Genomic DNA, 6,000 nt, shown 5'->3' with positions numbered 1-6,000 from the left:
GCTGGTTTTCCTATGCGAGTCATCAGGCCCTTGCAACTCACCCAGAATGCAGCAGCATGACTTGTTTTCAATCTTCCCAAATTCACTTATATCACTCCACTGCTGCACTCCCTTCCCTGGCTTAGCAGAGAGCGATTTTGATTTTTTGGCCATAACATAGCAACAGCACTCACAGAAAACAAATTAGATTTCATTGTCTTAAAAAGTGCAACATAATAAATGTTGTCTTCCATTTAACTGGGTAGGCTTTTGATCAATACGGGTAGCCCACCTGCGTGGCGTCACAAGATCTCAGGTAACCTAATAATAATAATAATAATAATAATAATAATAATAACAACAATGAAACCCTACAAATGTCCTCTGATATCAGCCTGCGCCTTGTGTGTGTGCGTGCGCGCTCATCCAAAAGCAAGTCCTCCGCTCTCGACATTAGTTCGCGCGTGCGCGCACAGCTAAAAGCGAGGGCGCGCACTGGCTCCTGAAGAGAACAAAAAGACAGCGAGAGAGAGAGAGAGAGAGAGAGAGAGAGAGAGAGAGAGAGAGAGAAGAGAGAGAGAGAGAGAGAGAGAGAGAGAGAGAGAGAGAGGCTGAACAGAGAGAGAGAGAGGGAGAGAGAGCAGGAGGCTGAAGAGAGAGAGAGAGAGAGAGAGAGAGAGAGCAGGAGGCTGAACACAGAGAGAGAGAGAGCAGGAGGCTGAAGAGAGAGAGAGAGAGAGAAAGAGAGAGAGAGAGAGAGAGAGAGAGAGAGAGAGAGAGAGAGAGAGCAGGAGGCTGAACAGAGAGAGAGAGGGAGAGAGAGCAGGAGGCTGAAGAGAGAGAGAGAGAGAGAGAGAGAGAGAGAGAGAGGAGGCTGGAGAGAGGCAGAGCATCCAGCTCTGGCGGTGCTGCAGCAGCGCTGCGCGAGGAGCACAGAGTGAACGGACACGGCGGACGCGCGCGAGACCCGCAGAGCCGTGAAATGAGAAAGGTGGGTGCCGTGTTTCGGTGTGTGTATATTGTGTGTAGTCGTTTTGTGTTCGGTACAGCTTGAACACGGGAACACGGCAAGGTGCGCGTGCACGGGGCAGGACTGCATGTGTACCGCCGAGGTGTCGGGAGTTCGTGTGTGTGTGTGTGTGTGTGTGTGTGTGTGTCGTTGGCGGCTCTGCGGTGGGACACAGCAGTCAGAGCTCATGTCTCGTGTAAGTGGGCCGCTCACACAGCCATGCAGTTCATTCAGCAGACACACACATTCAGGGGAACTATATTAACGTTTAAACCTGCATTTCCACACATACATGCACTGTCACCCAGATCCCACCTCAGTAGACCCTCAAACGGGCTGCACTGCAGGAAATGCATCACACTATTACATGCAGTACTGAAACAATATCAAAGTCTGCTATGATTCCACCACTTAATAATAATAATAATAATAATAATAATAATAAAGCCAGTGTTTCCCACACATACACACGACAATACACAACACATCCTTTTTTTCAAACTATACATCCCTTATTTGAATATGCAGTTATGTGAAATGAATTCTGAGATGATTTTGGATATTCATATACGATTATACGCAGAAGTTTGGGCACCCCTTGTCAAAACACACATTTTGATAATTTTCTAAGTGAAAATAAGTCAACACATCCTACTTGTTGTTAAAAGTGTCGAGTGGTGACTGTTTTCTCCAGCAGAATTTCTCGAACAGCTGAAAAAAACCTTTTGTCGCTTTTGGGACAAAACCTTGTATCTTAGAACCTTGTATATAGAATTCAAAAACACCAGCTACTGTTTACAATGTATAGATATTTCATGATGAATGGTTGGATAAAAATGGTCCAGATAAGAATTGGAATAAAAGTTTCTACATTAACGTCCTTTAAAAGAACATTTTTCCTTCTCCTGTAAAGTTACAAGGTTTTGTCCCTGCAGAAATTGTCTTAAATAAAATGGAGTCAAGAAAACTGTACAATATATTGAATAATAATAAATCTGCCTGTTTTGGATCTTCAGAAGAATGTTATTGTGACCAAAGCTGGAGGTTCTGCCATTAATTTGGCCTTTTTTGTTCAGAACAGATGCTGACATGGTAATTATGACAGTCATATGAATGTTTAACAGCTTATTCTCTTTTTCCTGGTCCTCTGCTCTGACTCTGAGTATTAGTCTCTTCTGCATTAAAACTCTGACTGCACCTGCACTACACAGGGCAAATCAGGTATTTCATCAGATCTGAATTACAACACAGTCGTGTGTTTATGTTGAGGCGTGAACTGTTCTCGTAGGCATGGGGGAAAGCAGCAGGGGTCTGATATATGCAGATGATTCAGCCTGAAAGTGTTCAGTAGATACTTGGCTGTTGTTCAGAAGACATCTGAGTTCAGTAGCAGTAGTGGCAGCAGTGGCGGAGGAACAGCAGACGGATCACCTGCGTTTTCAGCCTGCATCACACTGTAAGGGCTCTTTTGGTCTATTTCTGTTCTATTTCCATTGCATGCTTGTTACAGAGTACGCTAATTAGGCCACTGGGCTGCTGTAGACTAACAGAAATAACAATATTAAGTTTCACTGTTGTATGTTTTTATGAATCAACCTGCTTGGTCAATCTGAAAAGGTGTGTAATGGAGTTATTGTGATTTTCTATGGAATGCTGTAAACTGTCTTCATGTAAAATCATAATAATCATGTAAAATAATAATAAGTAAATAGTTTAGAAGAGCTAATTATTATTATTATTATTATTATTATTATTATTATTACCGTACATAAAATGTATTGTATTATTTTGGATTTATGCTTATATATATTTAAATAGTAATGATAATTATTACTAAAATAATGCACTTATTATTTTATTTTAGAGTCTTATGTAAAATGCAAATGTTATCATTATTTTTATTATTTTATAATTTTATTTATTTTAGTTATTTGCTTTGAATTTTATTTTTCTAATATTTTTATTTTTTGTTATTGTTTTTATCGACTGTGTTACATCCCAGTCATAGGCTCAGGTCTAGGAAGAGTGAAGGACAGTAACAACAGGATGGAGGAGCACAATAAAGGGAGTGCAGAGACTTTTCTAAACTAAGAGCTACACACCTCTAGCTGCCACTTTATGTGTAGCGAGCAAAAAACATACAGAGATCGATACGTGCCTCGAATCTGGTGTCCTTAGACAATGAAATACCTACAGGCGTAAATGTATATGCGCACACAGTCTAATCTGTCCTCCCCCAGGAGAAAAGCACCAGTTAAAGAGAATCTAGAGCCAGCACAACCAGACAAACCTGTATAGACCTACAGTAAAGAACTGCTGTACAAGTAACAGAAAGAGACACAGCTAACAAAATCTAACAGGATCATCAAGAAATCTGAAGCTGTTTGCGAAAATATAGGTGATTTATATCAAAATGTGGACGTGTAGTGCAAAGCACATGCATCTCACATAGTTCCAAACACTCTGCTGAGCTTTGTTTGGCTGATCATGACTAAAGGCTAATTCATCCATCGTATTTGCACTGTGCAGGTCTGTTGAACACAGAGTTACATCAGAAGACGCACAGCTGTGTAAAGTAGTATTAATAGAATCAGACAATACTATACCTTCCAAAAAGCAAGACTGAGTAGGTGCCTTAGCATATCTGGGTAATGTTGCAAAAAGAACATAAGCCAGTTCTTTAGACAAAGGAGAAACAAGGGGAGTGTCTGAGGAGTGTAAAGAAGGAAAACCTTGTCTACAGTGATGCCATTGCCTATAACAAAAGCAATGCTATCCACAGGTAGAAACTCACACACGCCTCCTCTGAATATCCCATTGACCGAGTCAGAACAAAGGGAGACTGAATGCAGGGGAATTTTAACAAACTGCATAGCTATTTGCTTACAAAATGTATGAGTTCCACAAAAGGTCCGGTCGGATAAAGGAAAAATTCCTGCTAAAAGGAGCGACTGTGCTGTACCAGTGTCACACATAATTGTGACAGGATCTTGAATCTGCTCTGCACCTGGTGATGAAACAGTAGCTTTCATTACGAAAGGTTGGTAGCTTGGATCAGTGGAATTACAGTTTTAACTAAAGCAACAATCCGGCTCTGACTAGAGCTCTGTTTTTGCTTTCTTGAACAGTTTGTGAGTAAATAGATCAGTTTTATGGCAATAGAAATGGGTGCAACGGGAAGACTAATTGACCTAACTGGCTATATGGTAGCCCAGGTGATTCTACACCAACTTGCTTGAACACAAGAGCAAATTCATCAGCCAACACAGCAGCTTTAGACACGGAGTTAACTTTTCTCTCATTTAAATAGACTACAACACGTTCTGGCAAACAGTTCTAAAAATTCTTCCAACAAAATGAATTCTCTTAGTGACTCAAAGTCAGTGACTTTGCTTGCTGAACATCATTTATCCAGCATAGTTTCTTTGTCTCTATAAAGGTCTAGTGTGGGCTTTTCTCATGAGACCTAATCTTCTGCCTATATGCTCTTGGCATTAGGTCATAGGCTCTAAGAATTGCAGCCTTGATGAATCATACTGTAAATTATCTAGCAGAGACAAAGACGAGCAAACGTTATGCACTTTTCCTATAAGTTTGCACTGGAACAAAAATGCCCAAACATCCCTAGGCCAAATTAATGTATTAGCTACTCGCTCAAAAACACTGAAATAAGAATCTACCTCAGCTTTCCTAAAATGAATACAGTGTGCTTAGTTTTTTTAGTTTACAGATTGGTTTACAGCTAAATCTATGACAGAGCCCCGGTGTGGATACTGATTATCTACAGAATATGGAGAAATGTGGTGTTCTGAAGGCAGAAGAAGAGGATTATGCTGATTTGATTTCTGAGTGAATTATTCCTCTAATAAGCAGCTGTAATGGTTGTTTACCCTTCGTCTCTTCCTGAAGGTCAGTGTGATATTGTATGTTTGTTGAGTTCGTTTATCTAACATTAGATTACATTATTAACGGTGCACTCAGTTGTATGAGCGTAGTGTGAGCAGGTTGAGGAGTAGAGCGCTGAGATAGACCCTGTTGGAGTGAGGGGTGACTCTCATTGCTGGTTTACTGTCTCTCTGTCAGGGGAGTGTAAGTGTGTGTGCGAGAGAAGCTGAGTGTGTGTTGTGTGTTGGCATTTAAAGTGGGCACCTGATTAGCTTGCCAATGATTAAATATTTACAGGCGGTTTCTCCACAGCCGTGGAGAAGTGTGTGTGTGTGTGTGTGTGTGTGTGTGTGTGTGATAGAGAAAGGGAGAAAGACAGAAAGTCTGCATGTCCGTCTAAACGAGAGACTGCAAGGGAAGGAGAGATGAAATGAACTGCTACTTTTTTGTGTGTAATCATGGCTATAAAGATAAGATAAACTCAGATAAACTCACATAAGGTAACCAAAAGGGACATAAAATGTGTCCTCTCAGTGAACTAAGTGATATGTCCCCTCAGTAACCTACATAATCTGAGTTTATGTGAGTAATGTGTTGCCTCAGTTACCCATTTAATGTGTCCTCTCAGTTATCGATTACCTACGTGATGTGTCCACTCAGTCATCAGTTTAATTAGGTAATGTCTCCCCTCGGTTATCAGTTACCTAGGTAACAGGTTGACTGTTCACTGTTGTCGGAACAAAACCTTGTATATCTGAAATGTTAACTTTACAGGACAAGGAAAATCCTACTTGTCTTCTAATGTAAGTCACAACCAGACATTTTTCCAAGTCATTTTGGGGCGTTTCTGTTGGTCCATTCATCATGAAATTGAAATGTAAAGAGCAACGGGCATTTTCAAGCAATATATATGTCGCTGCTGTCAGAAGAAAACCTCATATCTCCATTTTTGACGTTTTTCTGTTTTTGACATAAGTTGAAAATGTCTGTTTCTCTTTACATTGTGTGTACATTTTATGATGAATGGACCAAAAGAAATGCCCCAAAACAACTTGGAAATAAGTCTGGTTGTGTGTGTGTGTGTGTGTGTGTGTGTGTGTGTGTGTGTGTGCGTGTGTGTGTGTATA

General features: G+C 40.6%; 1 protein-coding gene across 2 annotated transcripts in view; it reads left to right on the top strand.

Annotated features, from left to right (window-relative positions):
- Nucleotides 1-796: 796 nt before the first annotated feature.
- The window catches only part of gal3st3 (galactose-3-O-sulfotransferase 3), a 29,373-nt gene continuing 24,169 nt past the window's right edge, over nt 797-6,000 (top strand). Inside the window, exon 1 of one of the 2 annotated variants that reach the window (XM_036562110.1) lies at nt 797-970. The gene's annotated coding sequence lies outside the window, so the exon portion shown is untranslated. Of the gene's footprint in view, nt 971-2,262; nt 2,445-6,000 lie in introns of those variants that run through there. The other variant, XM_036562109.1, reaches the window with a different exon arrangement.

This window comes from Colossoma macropomum, unplaced genomic scaffold, assembly GCF_904425465.1.
Source record: "Colossoma macropomum unplaced genomic scaffold, Colossoma_macropomum, whole genome shotgun sequence".
Lineage (NCBI taxonomy): Eukaryota > Metazoa > Chordata > Actinopteri > Characiformes > Serrasalmidae > Colossoma > Colossoma macropomum.
This window is presented reverse-complemented; position numbering and strand designations above follow the sequence as displayed.